Source organism: Phyllobates terribilis, unplaced genomic scaffold (assembly GCF_046119375.1).
Source record: "Phyllobates terribilis strain yellow unplaced genomic scaffold, ASM4611937v1 Scaffold_5__5_contigs__length_657084704, whole genome shotgun sequence".
Classification (NCBI taxonomy): Eukaryota; Metazoa; Chordata; class Amphibia; order Anura; family Dendrobatidae; genus Phyllobates; species Phyllobates terribilis.
Genome location: NW_027362765.1, coordinates 210469383 through 210494949, shown reverse-complemented (window position 1 = coordinate 210494949; position 25567 = coordinate 210469383). Strand labels below are relative to the sequence as shown.

Sequence of the window (25567 nt, the reverse complement as noted above, 5' to 3'; positions counted from 1 at the left end):
CCTCAGACAATGCTGGTGGCAGAGGTATAGGTTTTATTCAACACCAAGGGATAATGAGGAGAGACACGAACACCAGCTCCAACAGAGGTGGGGGGAAAATGTGCACAAATTGGGCAATTTTCAATAAACCAGCATAATAGCAAGGGCTATCTGTGCCTGTAACAATGCCAAGGAGTGATAAATTGCAGAACATGGTCAAGGGGTACTTAAGTGACCATACGTGCGTCCTTTCTGACGCTTCAGTTCCCTTTAATTACTGGGAGTCTAAGCTGAACACTTGTCCCGACCTCTCCATATATGCCTTGGAGGTGCTGGCCTGCCCGGCTGCTAGTGTGGTGTCAGAGCGTGTTTTCTGTTCTGATGGGGCAATCATCACTGATAGGTGCACACATCTCTCCACGGAATATGCAGACAGACTTACTCTGATTAAATTCAACAAGGACTGGATATCTCCAAATTTTGTAATCCCTCCAGATGACAGCAAGCCAACCTAAATTCACCAACAATGCAGATTCATGCTACTGCTGTTAACGTCACCCCCTTCCCATAAAAACCCGTTTCCTTCCTTCGTCAACCATGACTCAGCCCATAGGGCTAATTTTTACAAACCCTATGCACATTGTGCAGTGGACAAACCAGGACAGTGTTTCTACTCCAGCCTAACTACTATTTGTGATTGGAGGCCCTTGGGATGATGGCTTCCTGCATCAACCATGACTCAGCCCATAGGGCTAATTTTTACAAACCCTATGCACATTGTGCAGTGGACAAACCAGGACAGTGTTTCTACTCCAGCCTAACTACTATTTGTGATTGGAGGCTCTTGGGATGGTGGCTTCCTGTGTCAACCATGACTCAGGCCATAGGGCTAATTTTTACCCTAAGCACATTGTGCAGTGGACAAATCTGGAATGTACAGTGGTCCTACCAAACTAATATTTGTCATTGGAGGCCCTTGTCACAGGTTGTGCCACATTGTGACTGAGATAGGGGATACATATTCAATAGAAATGTACTGTCAATCACCCTATTTGGCAAAAAAACATGCCTGGCTTGTGCCACATTGTGACTGAAATAGGGGATATGACTCACCTCCTGGGCCGTGGGGCACTCGGTGCCGGGCAACAGGGCAACGATGGGGGTAGTGGTGGCGACCCGGTTCCGTAGCTCAGGGTGGTCAGACCAGTGGTAGTCTACGATGTGCTGTAGGTAATGTCCGACTACGCCACCCGTGGATTGCGGTCAGGGCTAACCGCCGCTGCAGTGCAGACCGCTGGGGCTGATATAAATGTGCAGCACTGAATAGTTCAACTCCCCACGGGAGGAGTATGGCCCCAGGGCAGTATATATAATGGATGATGGAGGGGATGATTCCGACCGCGATAGCCAGTAAACGGAGGCCTCTTAAACAGTTCAGGGTCTTTATTAGAACAGGTATAATGACCCAGAAACAGGCCCGGCTAGGAGGGGGCCTGGATGTCTGAGAACAAGTGGGAAGCTGACCCTGGTCAGGGTGAGGGTTTAGGCCTACCGTGCTCTCTGTGCTCCTTCTGGCTATTTCCCTCCTTGTAGTGTAACAGCCCACGTTCCCGAGCTCACCGTGACCTCTCGCCTGTATGGCTTGCAACTTGGGTCCCTTTCTACTCCCGGCCTGGTACGGCTTTGCTGGTCCCTTCTGCTGTGGTGGAGCCTCCGGGCTTCTTAGGCCAAGGAACATACAATCCCCTGCGGACTGGTTATCTGCTGTAGGACTTGGAATCCTCCCAGCCTCAGACACCAAAGTCTGGTAGATTAGTTTCTTTGTCTGCCAGGACAGGCTCACTTCGCCTCTTGTCCCTGGCTCATGGCTCTCCTACTGCCACACGTCCTCTTAGGCTGCAACACAACTGTCTGTCCCTGCTCTGGGACACCTCTCAATCCAGAGACAGGTTGTCCAGTTCTCCCTAACCCTGCCCCCAGCTCCAGCTTTTATAGGGGCAGCCTGCTCCCCCTACTGGTCTGGGACAGGAGGTGCTGCATGCTAATGGTCCTTGACTAGAGGACCTCCCCCTTGCTCTCAGACACAGCTTTATTATATTTGTGGCATCCAGGCCAGGGTGACACATTCCCCCCTAGTAAAATTAAAACAAGAAACAAAGATAATATGCATGACCATAAAACATCAATAGACAAACGACGCACAGGTTGAGTTCTTAAGGTCACAGTGTGGTCTGTGACCGGGTGTCCATTTCACCAACACAACAGGGAGCCTTAACCAGGTGGGGGTCTGTCCTAGCCCCAAGTCCTTTACAGTCTTAGTTCATTCCTTGGTTAGGCTCCGAACGCAGTCCATACAAAGTCCCGGTTATTAAAAGTCCGTAACCTTTGAGTCCGTACGGTAACTGTAAGAAACTGAAATACACAATTACTAATCATGCATGTAACTTTGCAAACATTTCAACACTTGGCAACAGGGTTATTTACAGTTTTAGTGCACCCTATATTCTCCAGCGAGCGGGTATCTGCCCCTTTGTGCTCCTGGTTGACCTGCGTAACCCACTGTCTGGTGGTGGACCGACCTGGTTTTCTTCACTACCATTTAGGGTACAGTCATTGGCTAGACTTACAGGCAGGGCAGGCAGCTGTCTGCGGGTCTTCTGGCTTACCGCAGGCATGGCAGGCTCACTGTCAGCAGAGGGTTTATTCTCCTGGGCTGCTGGTACCTAGAACTGCTTGCTCTTCTTCACCTTCCGGCTCTGGTGTAGGTTGCTGCCGAGCCGGTTGCAGGAAATGCAGGACGGGTACCACTATGGCATCGTTTATTCGAGTTCAGGACTGAGGGAACTCTCCGAGAACGGTGCTGATCATTTCTTCCTTGTCCTCTCTGGGTTCAAGGTCACTTTGATCCTCTTCTGCACTACGGAGTTGCTCGATGCACCTTTTTAAGTGGTCTCTGGAGACGGTACTAGTGGTTTCTCCTCCATCCTTGGTGATCACGCACACCTTCGAGTTGTCGTGGTCAGACTGCAGTACGGTGTAGGGTTCCCTTTCCCACTGGTCTTCCAACTTAGGTAGCCTTCTCTTTCGCTTCAGGACCTGCTCACCAGGTTCTAGGGGACCAGCAGGGGCGTGTTGGTTGAAGAGTCTTTCTTGCCTTTCTCTCACCTGGGCCAGGCTCTTCTCCACACTCTCCTGTACCTTCTTGTACTGCAGTCGCCTTTCCGTATATCCCTGTCCGCATCCAGGGTTGTGTCCTTAGGTGTTAGGACTCCCATCTCCAGGTCCATGGGCAGCTTACCTGGTCTGGCTCGCATCAGGTAAGCTGGGGTGCAGTTTGTAGCATTCACCGGGATATGGTTGTATAAGTCTATCAGGTCCGGCAGTTTTTCTGGCCACAGGCTGCGTTACTCCAGGGGCAACGTCTTCAGGAGATCGATGACTATATTGTTCATTTTCTCACACATCCCGTTGGTTTGTGGGTGGTAAGGCGTTGTCCGAATCTTCTTACAGCCATAGAGGTTGCAGAACTCTTGGAAGATTTCAGCTTCGAACGCTGGACCCTGGTCCGTCAGGACCTATTCTGGATACCCGTGTGGACGGCAGAAGTATTGCTGGAAGGCTCTGGCCGCCGTTTGGGCTGTCAAGTCTTTTACCGGGACCACCACTAGAAAACGGGAATAGTGGTCCACGATTGTCAGGGCGTAGATGTATCCTGACCGGCTTGGAGCCAATTTGACGTGGTCCAGAGCTACCAGCTCAAGAGGCTGCTGGGTGACGATGGGCTTCAAGGGTGTCTTCTGGCTGGTGCGGTCTTTTCTCCTTAAGTTACAAGGGCCACAGTCCCTGCACCACTTCTCTACAGCCCCTCTCATGCCGACCCAAAAGAACCGTCCTCTTAGCAGGAACTCCAGTTTCTTCCAACCGAAGTACCCCGCTCTGTCATGGTAAGCCCCCAGGACCATAGCTGCTTCCCGCCTTGGGACCACGATTTGCCAGGTCAGCTCGTGTGTCCGGTGGTTGACAAGTCTTCTGCACAGCTTGCCTTCATAGAGAAACAGCTTGCTCTTCTCTTTCCATAGCTGCTTGGCTTCCTCTGGAGCATCCGGATCTAAGCGGGCGTCTTCCTGGGTCAGCAGATCTTTCACCAGGCGGATCACAGGATCACTATCTTGGGTCTCTGCCCAGCTGTGGTGAGGTAGGGGATTGATCATCACGGTTGTTAAATCTTCCTCCTTCACGCGGTGGGAGTATTGAGCGGCCCCATACCGGTGAAACGCGGGGAGTTCTACCTCCTCCAGCTCTTCTGGGTCTTCATCACCATCAGGTAAGTGAGGCATTCTAGACAGGGCATCAGCGTTGGCATTGGTTTTGCCCGCCCGGTACTTGATCACAAAGTCATAATTGGAGAGACGGGCCATCCACCGCTGTTCCAGGGCACCAAGTCTTGCACTGTCTAGGTGTGTTAACGGTTTGTTGTCCGTGTACACAGTGAACTTTGCAGAGGCCAGGTAATGCTTGAAGCGTTCTATTACGGCCCACACCACCGCCAAGAATTCTAGCTTGAAGGAGCTGTAATTCTCCGGGTTCCTCTCATTGGGCCTCAGCTTCCGCCTGGCGTACGCGATCACCCTTTCTCTGCCCTGTTGGTTTTGTGACAGTACGGCTCCCAGTCCCACATTACTCGCGTCTGTGTGGAGAATAAAAGGCTGGCCATAATCAGGGTAGGCCAGGATCTCATCCCCTGTGAGGGCCATCTTCAACTGGCGGAAGGACTCCTCTTCCGGTTTATCCCACTTGAAGGGTGGCTTTTGGCTTCTGGACTTAGACTGTCCTATCAGGAGGTCCTGCATTGGAGCTGCCATCTTAGTGAACCCGGGGATGAACCTTCGGTAGTAGCCTACCAACCCAAGGAACTACCTCACTTCTTTGATGTTCGAGGGGCTTGGCCAGCTCTTGATTGCTGTGACCTTGTCAGGGTCGGGGGCTACTCCTTCCGCACTTACCACGTGCCCTAGGTACTGGACTTTCGGTTTCAACGGGTGACACTTTGATGGTTTCACCTTCAGGCCATAGCCTGCTAGGGATTCGAACACCTTGGCCAGGTGCTTTAGATGGTCCTCGTAAGTCTTCGAATAGACGATCACGTCGTCCAGGTAAAGGAGGACCGTCTAGAAGTTTCGGTGCCCTAGACAGCATTCCATCAGCCTCTGAAAGGTCCCTGGTGTGTTGCAGAGCCCGAAGGGCATACAGTTGAACTCGCTCAGTCCCATCGGGGTGGTGAAGGCGGTCTTCTCCTTGTCTATAGTACACGCACATTCTCATGGTGCCATCTTTCTTTTTTACCAGAACCAGGGGGGCTGGCCAGGGGTTACAGCTATCTCTAATGACCCCAGCTTCTTTCATTTCTCTTAGCATGCCCTTTGCGTTCTGATAATGTGCAGGGGGTACAGGTCTATGTCTCTCTTTTATTGGTGGGTGGCTCCCCGTGGGGATATGGTGTTCTATCCCTTTTACTCTGCCGAAGTCTAGCGGGTGCTTACTAAAAATTCTCTCGTACTCCTGGACCACCCGGTAGACTCCTTGTTTTTGGTGCAGGGGAGTGGAGTCAGCACCCACATGGACTTTCTGGCACCAGTCCTCCTTTTGTTTCTGGGAGCCATTACCCTCCGCCTGTGGAGATGGAGGCAAAGGCTCCACGGCCCTGATAGCTTTGTGTTCGACAGCAAACAGTTTGGCAAGTGTAGCGTACCTGGGTAAGTGTACCTCTCTCTTCCCAATGTTGAGAATGTGAACGGGCACCCTCCCATGACGGACATCAACCACCCCCCGGGCTGTCAAAATGGTGGGCCTGCTGTCTGAGTACACGGGTTCTACCATGGCTTGGTAGTCTCTACCTCTCAACCCGATTGCAGTCTGACACCAGATCATCATTTCACTTTTGGGAGGCATGGAAATGGGGAATGGGTCACTCAGTCTTACGCTACCGATCTCACCACCAGACAGTTCTACTTGCTGCCGTCTCATCAGGGCTTTTATCTCCTTGTTGAGGACTCTCTGTTGGCAGGAACTAGCATTCACCGCCACCTGTAGTAGAATTACAGTTACCTCTGAAAGACAATTTTCAATCACGTTAGTACCCACAGTTATTTTAGGGCGACTTTCACGACGGTCAATGTCCACAATAATCACTCCCTGTGCCGGTAGTTCAACTTTACCAATTTTAATGGTCATCTCCTTGAACCCCATCTGCGGCACGGGCAAGCCATTACTGGCGATGATGCTCAAGTCACTGTCCGGATACAGTGTTATATCAGCATCAGTCCAATACTGCTTAAAAAGTACATAAGGGATAGTAGTTACTTGCGACCCGGTATCCAGCAAGGCGCTCATGGGGATGCCGTCCAGCACCACGGGAAAAACCGGGCACCCCCCAACGTACTTATCACGCCAATTATAAGGGCCTGGTGATCTTATGCCTGGGGGTTGGCCTTCTGCCCCAGGTTGGACCCGTTTAAATTACAGTACCTGGAGATGTGTCCGGGCTGGTTGCATTGACGGCAAATGGGCTGTCCATCCTTTGCGCAGCGATCTGTGGGCCTCCCTCGGACCGACGGGATCCTCCTCTGTCGACGCCACGGGACATCCTCCGGACTTGAGGCCAACTCGATGGGTCTTGACTGGTCCACTTGCAACGCCTGGAAGGTCCTGGTCAACGCCGCGACGCTCCTGGTCAGCTCCTGGACTTGGTGGTGCAGATTTTCGACGGGGCTTGGTTCAGGGCCTGTGCATCAGCCCCCTCGGAGTCCATAGAGGAGGGCGCTGCCTCCTGGTGATAGGTGAGAGCAGGGCGCAGGGGGTTTTTTAGCGCCACTTGTTGGGGGTTCGCGGAGCACCCTTATGGCCCTGTCCTTGAATTGGGCAAAGGTCAGATCAGGGTTCTGAAAGAACATGATGCGCAGCTGGGTCCTGTGGGCGCTAGACAGCAGACCTTCTATGAACTGTTCTGTTAATAGCCTATCTGTATCTTGCACGCTGCCAGGGTCAGCTTGTTTGATGGCTTTCAAGGCTTCCTGCAAATTTAGAGCATAGTCTCTGATGCTGTCCTGTGCCCGCTGCTTACATCCATAGTACCGCATTTTAATTTCAGCGGAGGTACGGGTATCAAAGGTACCCCGCAGCCGGGCCAGAATGTCCTTTACAGTCCTTTTCTCCTCAGCGGGCCATGACTTTACCTCCCGCTGGGCTGCGCCAGTTAGCTGCCCTGTCAGTATGCTAATCCTCTGTTCCTCTGTCAGGGGGTAAACTTGGAACAAACTGTACAGCCTTTCCTTAAAGTCAGTTAGTGCATGGGGCTCCCCTGAATACTTGGGCAGCCAGGCCGCTCCAGGAATGTAAGGCAGGGAAAATGGCATCACCGCTACTGCAGCGGCGCTGGTGGTAGAAGGTCCCTCCGAGTCCGTCATCTTCCTCCCCCCTAGTTAAGCGTGGCCTACCTTCCGACGATCCTCTTCTGTAGGCCGCGGCTCCGCTGGTGCTGCTCCGGACGAGGACCATGCGTCGAGTCCTGGTGACGTCAGCGTCGCTCTCTCTCCCTTCCAGGACCTTGCGCAGCGTCGGTGCGTGGGGCGGAGCTTCGGGTCTCGTGCGGTTAGGACGGCTACGCCCCTCTTCTTCCCGCGCGGCATCCTGAATATGGCGTCCGATGGCGGGAAAACGGCTGAAGATGGCGGGAACCGACGGAAAATGGCGGGAACCGACGGAAGATGGCGGGAAAACTCTTCTTCAGGTACGTGTACAGTCTTTTTCAGGCACGCAATACCCGTTTGTGGCGGGTTGGTTACAATCCTGCCGACTTCGCCAAAGCTGACTCGCCCCGTGGGCTGTGAGGCACTCGGAACCGGGCAACAGGGCAACGATGGGGGTAGTGGTGGCGACCCGGTTCCGTAGCTCAGGGTGGTCAGACCAGTGGTAGTCTACGATGCGCTGTAGGTAATGTCCGACTACGCCACCAGTGGATTGCGGTTAGGGCTAACCGCCGCTGCAGTGCAGACCGCTGGGGCTGATATAAATGTGCAGCACTGAATAGTTCAACTCCCCACGGGAGGAGTATGGCCCCAGGGCAGTATATATAATGGATGATGGAGGGGATGATTCCGACCGCGATAGCCAGTAAACCGAGGCCTCTTAAACAGTTCAGGGTCTTTATTAGAACAGGTATAATGACCCTGAAACAGGCCCGGCTAGTAGGGGGCCTGGATGTCTGAGAACAAGTGGGAAGCTGACCCTGGTCAGGGTGAGGGTGTTGGCCTACCGTGCTCTCTGTGCTCCTTCTGGCTATTTCCCTCCTTGTAGTGTAACAGCCCACGTTCCCGAGCTCACCGTGTCCTCTCGCCCGTATGGCTTGCAACTTGGGTCCCTTTCTACTCCCGGCCTGGTACGGCTTTGCTGGTCCCTTCTGCTGTGGCGGAGCCTCCGGGCTTCTTAGGCCAAGGAGCATACAGTGCCCTGCGGACTGGTTATCTGCTGTAGGATTTGGAATCCTCCCAGCCTCAGACACCAAAGTCTGGTAGATTAGTTTCTTTGTCTGCCAGGACAGGCTCACTTCGCCTCTTGTCCCTGGCTCGTGGCTCTCCTACTGCCACACGTCCTCTTAGGCTGCAACACAACTGTCTGTCCCTGCTCTGGGACACCTCTCAATCCAGAGACAGGTTGTCCAGTTCTCCCTAACCCTGCCCCCAGCTCCAGCTTTTATAGGGGCAGCCTGCTCCCCCTACTGGTCTGGGACAGTAGGTGCTGCATGCTAATGGTCTTTGACTAGAGGACCTCCCCCTTGCTCTCAGACACAGCTTTATTATATTTGTGGCATCCAGGCCAGGGTGACACAGATACATATTCAATAGAAACTTACACTGACTGTTGATGACCGACTGATGGCCCTCTGAAAACTTGAATTGAAGGCCACAACTACTACAGTACTCCATCGTAGATAATGTTTGTCAAGGGAGGCCCTTGTCATGGAATCTTCCTGCACCTATGACACAGCCCCCAGGAGTCATTTTTGGAAATACGATGCACATTCTGCACTTTACCAAGTAGTACAGTATCAAGAAGTGTTCTCTTCCTATATAATCTGGGGAATATTGACAATCAAAATCTCTGAAACATTTGGAGAAGCTTCTCCAACCCATCCTGGAGGAGGGGCACCATATATCCTTTGTCCGTTGACTTGCACAAGTGATATATTTGAGCTCGTCATCCAGTTGACTAGTTCAGCATTATTTTGTTCTGTTCACAGAGTTAAGCCAAACCTGAGGATCGCAGGCCGCACTCATTGCTACCTTTTAGTACTCCATGTCTCTTGGCCTTTTACTCTGTAGTCTCTGCCCTTAAATGAGTTAAATAATAGAGTGAGGGCCCTACAATAAGAATAAGTGAAAGCACTTTCAAATGTACACCAGAGGCACCTCCAAAATTGCTAGAGGAGGGCACTTCAAAATGTATGCTACAGGGCCACACGAGGGCTCTCACAAAACTCAGCTTTCCTGCCTACTACAGGCCCTCTGAACATTTGAATTTAGGGCCGCAGTATGACACAGTGGTGAAGGAGGAAGAGGATGAGGAGGAGGGTCAAGTCCAACGCTACAGTGGGCACATTGTAAGCTGTTATGAAATATGTATTCCACTATCTGAGTGTCAATGATGGAGGGACCACCCAAATGTCTAAGTAACAGCTGTCCCTCCAAAACGCATGTTACAGAGCCACCTGAGGCCTCTTAGGTCAAAGATCAACATACCTACTGGTACGTTCTAGCTGTGCTTGTAAAGTCCTGGGGAATAGCGAACTAAAAATGATGTATGACAGAGGGACCTACAAAATGTATTAGTCAGGGCCCTCCCTGACACACAACAGTATGTGTGAACAAACGCTAAAAGGCATATTTTTTTGGTTTCTCTGGTTTATTTAGCCTTATATACAAGTGATTATGCAGGAAAAAGTGTTTCTTAACCTTTTTGGCCTGTTAAATGCAATTTAGGTTAGGTTTGGTAGTTGAAATACTGCGACAAACTTATTCCCATAAACCATATGTGAGTCGGAAATGCATGCAGGCATATTCTCCAGGCTCTTCCTATTCTGTTTCATCACTTTCCCATCCATTTCAGCCTTTTTCTCAGGCCCCCAGACCTCTTTGCAGGGTCCAGCAGAAAATTACTCACATTTCCCATTGACTTATATTGTACTCTCTATACGGAACGAATACACGATTATTACAAAGTACTCGTTACGAGTATAGCGATTACGAATATTGCGGTACTCGCTCATCACTAACTGTAAGTTTTGGCGTTTGTAGTAGTAGAAAAGAGAAAACAATATTCTTTTGGTATAATCTGAAAATTGGTATAATGCTGAAAATAAAACCTACTGATGGTATGCCTCCTAGGATTGTACAATTTTAAAGCAGTTGTAACACGAAAGCCTTGTGAAATTTTCCAAAAAGTGCACACAGAGACACAGCAGAACAAGCAAAAATACACTGAAAGTGTGGAAATACAAAAAAAATCCCAGTGCCCTTCAAGTCAAAGTATTATAAAGTCTGAGAAGAGGAAATTCTCTATAGCAGGGGTGGGGAACCTCAGGCCCACGGGTCATTTACACCCCACGATGACCTTTTCTCTGTCCCAGGGCAGATTCCAAGAGACCACAGTGTTTGGGCCTGCAGCTGTGTTTTGACGGCCACCAAACCTTTAATTTCTTCTTGCTCTGTGAGCACGCACATGCAGCTTTCACTACGGAACGCTGAGGCGCGTGCACTGAAAGATTATGTCCTGACGCCAGTGCCAGCATCAGGACATACATTGTGGATAGAGTTAGCGTGCAATTTATATAGCCCCCGAAGTTGTGGGACAGTTTTCTCTGACCCTCCCATCACACAGGCCCTGAGGCCGGGGTGCTCTCACAAGGAGGGAAAAGTTTCGGAAGATGGTGAGGGAGTATGTCCTCCGTGATATCTCTGTGCCTTATAATTATTGGGTATTCAAGCTGGACACGTGGCAAGAACTGACTCTCTATGCCTTGGAGGTCCTGGCCTGCCCTGCCACTAACGTTTTGTCAGAGCGGGTTTTTAGTGCCGCTGGTGGAATTATAACCGATAGGCGCATCTGCCTGTTTTTTTGGGATGTCTAACTCTACTCCGATGCACCTCTATCTTCACACCCAGACATGAGTATAAGCTTCCTGATTTTTTCTATTTGCTCTTGTCCTCCTCCTTCTCCTCATCCTCCACCACCATATCTCAACCATATCTATCATATCACCATATCTACGTCTCTTGCAAAGGACATTGGAGTTCCTGCAAATTTTTGGCAGCCGTTGCATTCACTGCATTGGAAAACAGTATGGGACACCCACTTCCTAATAACGAGAACATTGTTTTCAAGAGGCCCTTCGACCTACGTCTCTTGCAAGGGACATTGGAATTCCTCCAAATTTTTGCCAGCCATTGGACTCACTGCTAGTGTTGAGCCACCCCTGTAGTGTTCGAGTTCGGTTCGTCGAACACCCTTGTGTTCGCCGAACTGTTCGTCGAACACCTTCGAACACCGTTAAAACCAATGGCAGGCAAACAAAAACACATAGAAACACATAGAAAACACCTTCAAATGTGTCCAAAAGCTGACAAACTGCTCAGAAGACATAACTAACACATGGAAAAGTGACAAGTACATATAGTCATGCGAAAAGAAAAGAGGTGGAGGAGTAAAAGGAGGGGGAGACACAGATATAGGCATGTCATGCCCTTCTAAAATCCAAAAAGTGAGAAGCCGACACGGCCAGTCCGTTCCTGCCCGTGCCACCTCCGTGTCTCCGGGTTTGTGCCAGAGCCGCGGTGGACCCTGACGGCCAGCCCCCCTCTCCCAATACTGGTGCCTGTCCGCTGGTGGGTCGAGCGAGCCCCCTGTGGTGGAGGCAGGTCTAAGCTTTTTAATTTAAATTGTCTCTCTAATTTGAATGAATACACTTTAAATCCTTTTACAAGGATCCACTGGAGGGCAAGTCTCATGCCAGCAGCCGCGTAATTCCAGCTCCAGTAGCGTCCACTAAAGCTGCTGCAGTTAAAAAGCTTTTATAAGGATCAAGCTCGGCGGTCCACCGCAAGGCGTCCTACCGCCAGTCCCAGCCCCTATGCCTTGGGGTGCCTCCTGATGCTCTTCACTGAGTATCCCGGGGTCCCGAAGCATTTCCTTTGAAAAAATTAAGTGTCCAAACTACAGGTGGTGTAGCTTGCTTAACAGCTGGGATAATCCGCTGGCTAGCAGACACTGCTACTAGGCACAAAGTATTTCCTGGGCTAGATGCAGTTAAAAATTTGTAATCAGATACTCTCGTTGGATGCTGAGAAAGCATTCCATAGAGTCTCCTGGCACGCCATATATTATTCTCTTAAAAAGCTTGGGGTAGGGGTCTAGGGGACCCTTTTATAGCCCAAATCACGGCCCTGTATCGCAATACGTCACCTAGGCTGAAGATGAATGGAACTGTAGCACCCCGAGGGCTTGGTTGCTACAGAGGTATTGCACCTCACCCAGAGGTGTGATATCTCACTCTCAGGTAAGGATGGAGTGTGGATCAGGACCCCGACACCTGCATGCATTACACCACATTGCCGTGGGGCAGGGCGACCAATATACCTCTGAGATGGGCACGACAGTCCCTGTCCCTGGCTGGAGTGGGGGGAGGGAACACTGAGGAAGGGGAACCCTGTAGTGCAGGGAGGAAGCAGTTCCTGGGTGCACTGAGAAGGAAGTATAAAAGGTGGGCACCATCTTAGTTCAGTGCAAAGAAGTCTGACCAGAAGTGACAGGGAGCAGGGGCTCTGCATGAGCTCTGCTCCGGAGGCGGGCCTAGTAACAGAGGCCCAGGCCTGGAAGAGGGAGAAGGAAGGAAGAGGAGAGGAGAAGGCTCCAGGAACGAAGGGATCCCAGGGGTGCGGACGGGCGAGTCGCCACCGCACGCCCGAATCCACCTGCGTGGAGGGGTCAGGCCAAAGGGGGAGACCGGTCCCCGAAACTAGTGGAGGCGGGAAACGACCCTCAGCTAGAAACCGGAGGCTGTGACATTTTATGTGGCGCAGCCCCTCGCTACACCCACATAGGGTCAGGGAAACTGGCGCCAAGTTTACCAAGAGGAGGCCCGAGGCAGCCGGACAGAAGCGTTGGTAAGAAAGGCCAGACAAAGGACACACAAAGGGGGTCCTGTGAAGCGCTCCAAAGTTATCTGGGAGTTGTCTGAGCCCCTCACCTGGTAAGCACAGTACAACGTGGGCAGCCGTTACCTGCAGAAGTGGTCTGGATAATAAGAACTGTGAGTAAAGGCCCTGGACTGCATCACTGACTCCGTGTCGTTACTGCTGCTGCCCTGCACCATCACCCCCATCCTCCGCATACACTGCCCTGAGGCTATACGCTCTGCTGCACCCACAACACCAGCCTCAGCGGTCTGCCCTGCAGCGGCAGTTCAATCTGACCGCAATCCACGGGTGGCGAAGTCGGACATTTAAACATCAAAACCACATAAACAGTTCCGCCACTGGTTTGACCGCCCTGAGCCACGGAACCGGGTCGCCGCCACGGAGACTACAACCACCAGCATCCACCAAAAAGGGTCCGGCTCCGGGTGTCCCAAGGCCCAGGGGGCGCGTCAGAACATTTTCATCACCTTTCATAATCACCAATGGGACAAGGCAGGGATGTCCTCTGTCCCCTCTCTTATACATCTTAGTGACGGAGCACCTGGTCTCATCAATTCGCCATAACCCCAATATTAGGTGGATTGAGTTGGGAGGCACCGAGTACAAGTGCTCTCTATTTGCTGATGATGTCCTAGTATATATCACTCAATCACATATATCCATTGATGCTGTTATGGCTGAAATAGATCACTTTGTTACATGGTCAAATTTTAAAATCAATGCAGCGAAGTCTGAGGCCCTCGATGTCTCCCTCCCAAAATCCATACAGGATTCCATCAAGTTCAACTTTCCCTTTGCCTGGCCCTCACAGGGTATCAAATACTTAGGAATTGCTATTCATAGAGACCTCTCCCGTCTATGTTATCTTAATTTTGGGCCCTTTATTGAACAACTCCATACAGACCACGGTTGGCAAGTTAGAACTGTAAGATTCACTACGTGAACCACTGGTATTTTGTGGAAAAGCACATGTACACTGTGTTCCAAATTATTATGCAAAAAGTGTTTAGGAGTGATAAGGGAAGAATTTGTTTGTCAGTTAAACTCATTGATGCTGATGTGTGTCAGGGCTCTTTATATCACTGTAAGCAACTGCAGACACCTGTGCTAATTAGTTTGGCAGGTGTGTCCAATGAAAGGCAAGACTACTTAAGAAGGCTGTCCCACATTATTAAGCAGCCTACATTTTCTGCCAAAATGGGAAAGAAAAAGGATGTGTCGGCTGCTGAGAAGCAACAAATTGTGGAGTGTTTAGGTCAAGGCATGACTACTATCAACATTGTGCGATGATCAGGATGAAGTGTCTTGGCAATCAAGAAGTATGTAGCTGGAGCATCATCAAAAGGAGTGCCTATGATGGCGGGAGGCAGTTCACATCTAAGCAACAGCTCTGGGAGGGTATTCTGTCCTCATGCAAAACAATTGAAGCAGAAACCATCCAAAACCTGACAAATTTAATGGACGAGAGAGTTCAGAAGCTCCTTTCGAACAAGGGGTCCTATGTGCAAATGTAACATCACCTAGAATAAAGTTTTGAGTTGAAAACTGTTTGATTTCAGTTTCTAATAACCTGCTAATGCTTATAATTCAAAAATGACCATTTTTTTGGTCTTTATTAAAATGAAAAGGTTGATCGAAGAGTGTGGGGGATCTAAGAGTGTGGCAACCCAGTAGTCAGGATTACTTCGAATTCTGACAATCTGAGGGTCATGTTGCAGGTAGTGCAGCAAGAACGCACTTATGTGTCTTGCGCATCTCGGAGCCCCAAAATTATTTTCCGGGCTAGATGCAGCTAAAAATTATTATTAATTTTAAATCTGGTGGAGCTTAGTATAGATGGCCTAATAGAATCAGTACTGCACACTGCTACAAAGCCCAAATTATTTTCCAGCCAAGATACAGATAAACATGATTAGTAATTTGAAAGCTTAAAACGGTTGGTGAGGTGATTTTAACCAATCATCAAGCTTTTACTCTCCTCAGGATGACACAGGGGTAGAAAAGTCGTTTCGGATCCATGATTTGTTCATCTTTATGAACGTGAGTCTGTCTACATTATCAGTGGAGAGCCGCATGCGCTTATCTGTCAGCACACCACCAGCAGCGCTGAACACACGTTCAGACAGAACGCTGGCTGCGAGGCATGACAAGATCTCCAAGGCGTAAGTGGCTAGCTCCGGCCATTTATCCAGATTGGAAGCCCAAAAAGAGCAAGGGTCCAGTGACACAGTCATGGCTTCAATGTTTACTTGGAGATACTCCTGTACCATCGTCTCTAGGTGTTGACTATGTATCAGACTTCTTGTCTCCTGTGGCCTTGCAAAGGATGGGCTAAAAAAGTGGTGAAATGATTCCGCAAAATTGATGTTACCAGCAGATACTGTGGTTCTGTTACGGTTTGAGTGCTGAACACTCGACGGTCCCACGGTTGGCAAGTTGGAACTGTGAGATTCACTACGTGCACCACTGGTGTTTTGTGGAAAAGCACATGTACGATTCTGCAACAGTCTCTGCTGATACTCCTGCATGCGTGCATCCCTTTCTATGGCAGGAATAATTTCTGCAAATTTACTTTTGTACCGGGGATCTAACAGTGTGGCAACCCAGTAGTCAGGATTATTTCTAATTCTCACAATTCGAGGGTCATGTTGCAGGTAGTGCAGCAAGAAGGCACTCATGTGTCTTGCGCATCCAGGAGCACCAAGTCCCTGTTGTGTTGGTGGCGAGGTAACAATCATGCTTCCTTCCTCTGTCCTCTCCCCTCAACCTCGCACAACAGAAATGTGATCAAGGTCTCCCTCATCTGATGAGTCTTCCATCAGTTCGTCCTCCACTTCTTCCTGGGCTCCTGCACCTTCCTCACTAGTTTGGCTGCTACCATGCGCCCTGGTAAAACCATCTCCCCCACCCTCACATGCTTGCCGCCATGGTGCTGCCGACCGTCTGGACCTTGCAGATGTTAGCCCTTCCGCATACAACTCCTCCTCCTCTACTTCCTCCACCTCCTCTTGTGCCATCACCTGACTCCGAATTCTGTTTAACATGTGCTCCAGCATGTAAATCACCGGAATAGTCATGCTGATAATGGCATCGTCAGCACTAAACATCTTCGCCGCCATTTCAAAACTGTGCAGAAGGGTGCATAGGTCCCTGATCTGAGACCACTCCTCCAGCGTGATGTGCCCCACCTCTGGATCTCGTTGGCCCAGGCTATACGTCAGAACGTATTGCACCAGGGCTTGTCGGTGCTGCCACAGTCGCTGCAACATGTGCAGAGTTGAATTCCACCGGGTAGGCACATCGCATTTTAGCCGGTGAAGTGGCAGGCCCAACGACTTCTGTAGAGATGTAAGTCGCTGAGCTGCGGGATGCGAACGGTGGAAGTGAGCAGACAGCGACCGTGCCCTCTGCAGAAGGCCATCTAGTCCGGGATAGTGGGCTAAAAATTGCTGGACAACCAGGTTCAACACGTGAGCCATACAAGGCACTTGTGTGACATTGCCCCGGCGAAGGGCCGCACCCAGGTTTGCAGCATTGTCGCACACGGCCTTCCCTGGTTTCAGGTCCAGTGGAGACAACCATTCATGAAATTGGTTCTCCAGAGCTGACCACAACTCCTCAGCTGTGTGACTCACATTTCCCAGACATTTCAAAGTAAAAACCGCCTGATGACGTTGAGCCCTACTGCCAGCATAGTAAGGAGGTGTGCAGGATCCCTTCTGCGCAGTTAGAAAGCTTGTGGCATGACCAAACAGGCTTTGGGTGCAGGTGGAGGACCGAGAGGAGGTTGAGGAGGCAGAAGCAGTGGAGGAAGTTTGAGATAAAGAGGATTGACGCACAACTCGTGGGGACGGCAAGACTTGGACAGCAGTCCCTTCTCCTGCTGTCACCATAGTTACCCAGTGCCCAGTCAGCGACATGTAACGCCCCTGTCCATGCCTACTTGTCCAAGTGTCTGTGGTGAAATGCACCCTGTCACACACAGAGTTTCTCAAAGAAGCGGTGATGTTGTGTGCGACATGCTGGTGGAGCGCAGGCACACCTTTCTTTGAGAAGTAGTGCCGACTGGGCATCTGGTACTGGGGCACTGCGACGGACATAAGGTCTCGAAAATCCTCTGTGTCCACCAGGCGGAAAGGCAGCATTTCTGTAGCCAAGAGCTTGCAGATGGTGAAATTCAACCTCTTAGCTTTCTCATGGCTAGGAGGAAATGGTCTTTTACTTGTCCACATCTGAGGGACCGAGGACTGGCTGTTGTGCTTAGACGGGGTTGAGAAGGGTGTCCCCGGCAAACTGCCGGTCTGTGAGGAAGATGCAGGCGGACATGTTAGGTTGCCTTGATCCAAAGGTGGTGCTATCGATGTCGGACAGCGCTCAACACCAGCTGGTGTTACCACCTCCAAAGAAAATGATGACCTGCCAATCACGCTGGCTGTTGCGGGTAAAGAAGTGGCAGGTCTGCATCCCAAAACAGGTGTGACTGCTGTCCCCCCAGTCACAGAGGATGAAGAGGCCGCGGATGCACAAGATAAGGCAGATGGTGGTTGGCCCGGCCGGCTAGGCCGCATTGTAGCACAGTGAGCTTCCCACTGCAACTTATGCTTCATGTCCATGTGCCGGTTCATGCATGAAGTACTCAAACTATGTATTTTTTGGCCTCTACTTAGCTTTTGCTGACAAATATTACAGATAACATGAGTTGGGTCATCTTTATCGATCTGAAAAAATGCCCAGGCTATGCAAGGCTTAGCACCCATGCGACCTGAAGAGCCACCACGACTTGTGGTGAGAGGCAGAGCTGTGTTTGAGGATGCAGTTGTTGACGTGCTTCCAGTACTACGTCTCTGTCGAGGAAGGCGCAACCTGACCTCGTCGTCACTAGCATTCTCCTCCACCTCCTCTGCTGACCTCATCTCTTGGCTGACTGTGGGTTGACAGTAAGTGGGATCTCCAACCTCATCATCATCACCCTGTGCGTTATCACACCCATCATCCTCAGAGCCAACCTGTTCCTGCCCTGACAAAAAACTAAAGTTGTCGCTCCAATCAGGTATTTGAGTCTCATCATCGTCTTCCTCATTGTCTCCACCAACATGAGTTACAGTTTGGGAATGAGGGTCTACATTATGGTCAGAACCTTCAGCGTCTGGTCCTGGATCCGACTCATAAAGATTCTGGGCATCAGTGCAGATCATTTCCTCGTCTGGATTCACAGAAGCGCTGGAGCCGACCTCTGATTCCCAGGCTATAGTATGAGTAAACAGCTCTGCAGACTCAACCATCTGTTCTACCTCATACTCAGATGGGCAGCTGGAGATTTGGGAGCTGTGAGGAAGCAAGTGCGATTGGGATGACACCTCTGAGGACTGGAGTATTTGTGATGTTGAAGTTGATGTGGAGGAGAGCCCACTTAAAGGAGCACTTGATATCCATTGAAGCACCTGCTGTTTTTGTGCCTCATCTGGAATTTGTAGCGATTGGCGTGGCCGTAAGAAAGGGATCTTATCACATTGTCCGCTAAAAGAAGTAGACATTTTAGTTTGGCTGGAAGATGGTCTTTCTTCTGCAGATGTTACTGTTGCTTTAACAACTACCCCACGGACACAACCTTTTTTCCCCTTCCCAACACGCCTATTCCCCTTTCCACCAGCAGCAGGCCTTTTGCCACTCATTTTGGTGGTTAACTAATTCACAACTCTGGAGTTGTTTGCACAAAAAAACAATGGATGGGAACCGAGCAGAGCTGAGTGGCCAAACTTTGGTATTAGGCCAAAACTATTGGCTGTGTTAGATGCAAAAAAAAAATATATTCAATTTGCAACCTGATGGAGATCAGTAAAGATGGACTAATAGACCAAGTCCCACACACTGCTAGAAGCCCAAATATTTTTTCAGAGCTAGATGCAGAAAAAAAATATTTTTAATTTGCAACCTGATGGAGGTCAGTATAGATGGACTAATAGACCAAGTCCCACACACTGCTAGAAGCCCAAATATTTTTTCAGAGCTAGATGCAGAAAAAAATTATATTCAATTTGCAACCTGATGGAGGTCAGTATAGATGGACTAATAGAACAAGTCGCACACACTGCTAGAAGCCCAAATATTTTTTCAGAGCTAGATGCAGAAAAAAATTCTTTTTAATTTGCAACCTGATGGAGGTCAGTATAGATGGACTAATAGACCAAGTCCCACACACTGCTAGAAGCCCAAATATTTTTTCAGAGCTAGATGCAGAAAAAAATTATATTCAATTTGCAACCTGATGGAGGTCAGTATAGATGGACTAGAAGAACAAGTCCCACACACTGCTAGAAGCCCAAATATTTTTTCAGAGCTAGATGCAGAAAAAAATTATATTCAATTTGCAACCTGATGGAGGTCAGTATAGATGGACTAATAGACCAAGTCCCACACACTGCTAGAAGCCCAAATATTTTTTCAGAGCTAGATGCAGAAAAAAATTATATTGAATTTGCAACCTGATGGAGGTCAGTATAGATGGACTAATAGACCAAGTCCCACACACTGCTAGAAGCCCAAATATTTTTTCAGAGCTAGATGCAGAAAAAAAAATATTTTTAATTTGCAACCTGATGGAGGTCAGTATAGATGGACTAATAGACCAAGTCCCACACACTGCTAGAAGCCCAAATATTTTTTCAGAGCTAGATGCAGAAAAAAATTATATTCAATTTGCAACTTGATGGAGGTCAGTATAGATGGACTAATAGACCAAGTCCCACACACTGCTAGAAGCCCAAATATTTTTTCAGAGCTAGATGCAGAAAAAAAATTATATTCAATTTGCAACCTGATGGAGGTCAGTATAGATGGACTAATAGAACAAGTCCCACACACTGCTAGAAGCCCAAATATTTTTTCAGAGCTAGATGCAGAAAAAAATTATATTGAATTTGCAACCTGATGGAGGTCAGTATAGATGGACTAATAGAACAAGTCCCACATACTGCTAGAAGCCCAAATATTTTTTCAGAGCTAGATGCAGAAAAAAATTATATTCAATTTGCAACCTGATGGAGGTCAGTATAGACGGACTAATAGAACAAGTCCCACACACTGCTAGAAGCCCAAATATTTTTTCAGAGCTAGATGCAGAAAAAATTTTTATTCAATTTGCAACCTTATGGAGGTCAGTATAGATGGACTAATAGAATGATGCTATGCCCAAAAGGTTTTACTTCACTAGGTACAGTAAAAAAATTGGTATTCTATACACAGGTGGTGTAGCTTGCAACACAGATAGGCTACTCCACTGACTAACACACTCTGCAATAGGCCAAAAAGGATTAGCTTTGCAAGATTTAGACAAATGCTGTGAAAAAAACTTGCACAGCACTGGCACAGACCTGCCTGGCAAAAACTGATAGGAACTGATGTAACTTAGTCCTGAAAAGGACTGCAATTACAATTAGTCTTTACTCCCAACCTATCTATTTAAGAGCACAGACCTGCCTGATAAAAGTCATAGGAAATGCTGTAACCTAGTCCTTAAAAGGACTGCAATCACAACTCTTCCCTACTCCCAAGCTATCTGTAGATTTGTGCGAAAATTGGCTTTAAATTAACAAGGTATAGCGCACACAGCAACAGCGGTGCCGTCTAACACGCAGCTGCAGCAGTGAGAAAATGGTGGCGACGGGGAAAATGGCTGGGTCTTATAGGGCAAGGACATGTGACATACACTGCCAATGACACATGCCCTTGCTTGTGTGAGAAAAAGCACTTCGCTCCGTGTGTGCTCTGCTGATAGGCTGACAGATTGCACCTCCCCACTGTAAATGCGGGAAAGAGAAAAAAAAATGGAGATCTTCATTATTCCTGCAGAGATCCATCCCCTGCCCCTCCCCCCGCCCCGCTGAACACTCAAACTGCGTATTAACATTAATTTTCAGCATTACTGAGAAAAAATCCAGTTATGATTTTGGTGCACGAACAGTTATCGAACATAACCTCGAACAGCCGAATTTTTTTCAAATTGTTCGTGTTCGCCGAACGGCTCGAACACCGCCCAAAACAGCTCGAATTTGAGATTGGCAAACAGTTCGAGTCGAACAACGCTCATCTCTACTCACTGCATAGGCAAACAGTTTGGGAGACCCACTCCTTTTTAATGGGAACATATCATTACTGTGGCCCAGCTCTATGTGTCTTTAAATTATTATTTTTCCTAAATTTTGGCAGCCGTTGGACTCACTGCATAGCCTATAACTGTATAGCAGACCCTCTCCTTTCTAATGGAAAAATGTCGTTACTGTGGCCCAGTAGTGATGACTGAGCATGCTCGCTACTGCTCGGTGCTCGCCCGAGCATCTAACTGCTCGAGATGCTCGGTGCTCGCCGAATATTTCTGGGTTTGCTCAGCGGGAGCCCCGGTCTCCTCCCTGCATGTTTGGAGCTCTTTACTGAACCAATGAACATGCAGGGATTGCCTGCCACTCACTGTAATGCTGTAGCCATGTTGTTTGTGGCATTACAGTGATTGGCTGGCTGCCATGCTCGTCACAGTCACTCCAGAATCTGACAGTGTAGGAAGGGGTGCTGCTGAGCTAGGGAGAGATTTGCTTGTTTCTAGTTAGTGTAGGTGTACCAAATGTAACGGGTCTGGGAGGCGGAACCTCTGAGCAACTATACAAGGGGGCGGTCCTTGTAAGGAAGCGGGTGGCTCCCAGGGAAGACGGGCAGGTAATCACGGCAAGTGACAGGGACAGTCTCTGGGTAGAAGGGCAGGTAGTCACGGCAAGTGACAGGGACAGTCTCTGGGTAGAAGGGCAGGTAGTCACGGCAAGTGACAGGAACAGTCTCTGGGTAGAAGGGCAGGTAGTCACGGCAAGTGACAGGGACAGCCTCTGGGTAGAAGGACGGGTACTCACGGCAAGTGACAGGGACAGTCTCTGGACAGGCAGGTGGTCACGGCTAGTGACGGCAGAGCCTCCAGGTAGGCTAGTAGGCAGGTAGCAGGTGAGCGCTCCTAGGTGAGCAGGCGAGAGTCTCTGGACAGGCAGGTGATCACGGCAAGTGACGGCGGAGCCTCTAGGTAGGCTAGCAGGCAGGTAGCAGATGAGCGCTCCCAGGTGAGCAGACAAGAGTCTCTGGACAGGCAGGTGGTCACGGCAAGTGACGGCGGAGCCTCCAGGTAGACTAGCAGGCAGGTAGCAGATGAGCGCTCCCAGGTGAGCGGGCAGGCTGGTCCATAGACAGACTGACAGGTGTCGGAAGGCAGACCGTCGGACCGCAGGCTTGCAAGCAGGTAAATGGATATCTGGCAGGTATCAAGCAGGAATCTGGCAGGTGACTGGCAGGTAACAGGCAGGAATCTGGCAGGTGACTGGCAGGTAACAGGCAGGAATCTGGCAGGTAACAGGCAGGAATCTGGCAGGTAACAGGCAGGAATCTGGCAGGTGACTGGCAGGTAACTGGAAACGGGACCTGAAGGCTGAAGCAGAGTGAAAGCTTTGCAACAACATTGCTCGGGCACCTCCATTTTGGAGGAGGTGCCTTATATATGGTGAAGTCCTCCGGCCATTGGCCGTGGACTCCTTAGGACGGCGCGCGCGGCCCCTTTAAGAGAGGGGGAGCGCGCGCGCGCGCCCTAAGCACCGTGGCCGGGAAGCAGCGGGCGCTGCCAGCAGAGCGGGAGGAAGACGCCGGGCACAGAGCGGAGAGGTGAGGAGAACAGCGTCCCTGCCTAGCAGGAGGCAGGGACGCCGACGCTACAGTACCCCCCCTTTAGGCCCCCCCTTTTTTAGGCCAGAGAGAAATTTATCAAGGATGAGAGGGGCATGGATGTTCTCCCGAGGCTCCCACGTTCTCTCCTCAGGACCAAACCCCTTCCAATCTACCAGAAAAAAGGTTTTTCCTCTTACCCTTTTGGTGGCCAGAATGTTCTCTACCTCAAACTCGTTCTCAGCGGAAACCGGAGCAGGAGGCGTACCTGTAGACTTGGAAAAAGAGTTAAGTACCACGGGTTTGAGGAGAGATACATGGAAGGAGTTAGGGATCCGTAAGTAGGCCGGGAGTTTTAATTTATAAGCCACCGGGTTGATCTGTTTGATAACTTCCAGTGGGCCGATGAACCGAGGCCCTAACTTGTAGGAGGGAATCTTGAGCCGGACATATTTGGACGAGAGCCAGACTTTATCTCCAGGACGGAATTGTGGAGGATCCAGGCGTTTCTTGTCAGCGTGTTTTTTCATCCGTTCGGATGACTGAAGGAGTGCGGATCGGGTACTCTCCCAAATGGAGGAGAATTCGCGAACGAGAGATACCGCAGCCGGATTGTCCACCGAGGTGGAGACGGGAAATGGGATCCGAGGATGCTGACCGAAGACTACAAAAAACGGGGATTTGGAGGAAGATTCGCTCTCGTGATTATTGTAAGAGAACTCGGCCCATGGTAGGAGATCCACCCAGTCCGAATGGTGGGCATTAACGAAGTGCCGGAGGTAACTGGTCAGGTTCTGATTGATCCGCTCCACTTGACCATTGGACTGTAGATGGTAAGCGGAGGAGAAGTCCAGAGTGACGTCAAGCAACTTACATGTGGCTTTCCAGAAGCGTGAGGTGAACTGAACCCCACGATCTGACACGATGTGGAGGGGCAGGCCATGGAGACGGAAGATGTGGCGGAAAAAGTCTTTAGCCAGTTCGGGTGCAGATGGGAGACCCGGCAGGGGAATGAAGTGCACCATCTTGGAGAAGCGATCAGCGACCACCCAAATGACCGTACAACCGGCAGAGACAGGAAGATCCGTTATAAAGTTCATAGCAATATGCTGCCACGGGGCAGCAGGTACTGGAAGAGGAAGAAGGCGACCGGCTGGCAGGTGTCTCGGAACTTTGTTGCGGGCGCAGGACACACAGGCAGAAACAAAGTCTATTACATCCTTGTGCAGGGTAGGCCACCAGTAATGCCGGGTAATGAGCTGGAGGGTCTTTTTCTGACCGGCGTGGCCAGCTAGCTTAGACGAATGACCCCAGTGTAGGACCTTCTTCCGATCAGGTACAGTTACAAATGTCTTACCGGGAGGGAGACAATTTAAATTCACAGGAGCCACCTGCATTACTCTGACGGGATCAATGATGTGCTTAGGTTCCTCCTCTAGATCAGACACCAGGAAGGATCGGGACAAGGCGTCAGCTTTGATGTTTTTGTCTGCCACGCGAAAATGAAGAACAAAATCAAAGCGGGCAAAAAACAAGGACCACCAGGCTTGGCGCGGGTTAAGTCTCTGGGTGCTCTGAAGGTAAGCCAAGTTCTTGTGGTCCGTGTAAATTATTACCGGGTGAAGAGCCCCCTCGAGCAGGTAACGCCACTCCTCCAGTGCCAGCTTAATGGCTAACAATTCACGGTCTCCAATAGAATAGTTGCGCTCAGAAGAGGAGAAGAGTTTGGAGAAAAAACCGCAGGTTACCATTCTTCCGGAAGGTGACTTTTGGGTAAGTACCGCCCCGGCTCCGGAGGAGGAAGCGTCAACTTCTAGGAAGAATTGTTTGCTGCCGTCCGGACTATGCAGCACCGGGGCGGAGGAGAAGGCCTGTTTTAAGGAAAGAAAGGCCTCCTCAGCTTCGGGCGGCCATCTTCTGGGATTAGTACCCTTACGGGTGAGCGCAGAGATAGGGGCAGTCCGGGAAGAGAAGTGTGGTATGAAGAGGCGGTAATAGTTGGCGAAGCCCAGGAACCGCTGAATAGCCTTCAACCCCTCTGGTCGGGGCCACTTCTGGATGGCAGACAGTTTCTCAGGATCCATTTGTAGGCCGGTCTGAGAGATTATGTAGCCCAGAAATGGAAGAGAGGTCTGCTCAAAGATGCACTTCTCATATTTAGCGTAGAGGTGGTTCTGCCTGAGCCTGAGCAGGACCTGACGAACATCCCTCCGGTGAGTAGGAAGGTCCGGAGAGAAGACCAAGATGTCGTTCAGGTACACCACCACGCAGGAGTAGAGAAGGTCACGGAAGATGTCATTGACCAACTCTTGAAAGACGGCAGGAGCGTTACAGAGACCGAAGGGTATTACAAGGTACTCATAGTGGCCGTCCCGGGTGTTGAATGCCGTCTTCCACTCATCCCCCTGACGGATACGAACCAGGTTATACGCCCCACGGAGATCCAGTTTGGTGAAGATTCTAGCCCCCCTCAGGCGGTCAAATAATTCAGGAATGAGCGGGAGGGGGTATTTATTCTTCACTGTAATCTGGTTAAGGCCTCTATAATCTATACATGGACGGAGTGAGCCGTCCTTCTTTTTGACGAAGAAGAAGCCTGCTCCCGCTGGGGAGGTAGATTTCCGGATAAATCCCCAGGCCAGATTCTCCTCAAT

General features: G+C 50.0%; 1 protein-coding gene across 1 annotated transcript in view; it reads right to left on the bottom strand.

Moving 5' to 3' along the window:
* The window catches only part of ASIP (agouti signaling protein), a 595544-nt gene that overhangs the window by 546053 nt on the left and 23924 nt on the right, over nt 1-25567 (bottom strand). The gene's annotated exons all lie outside the window — the stretch shown is intronic.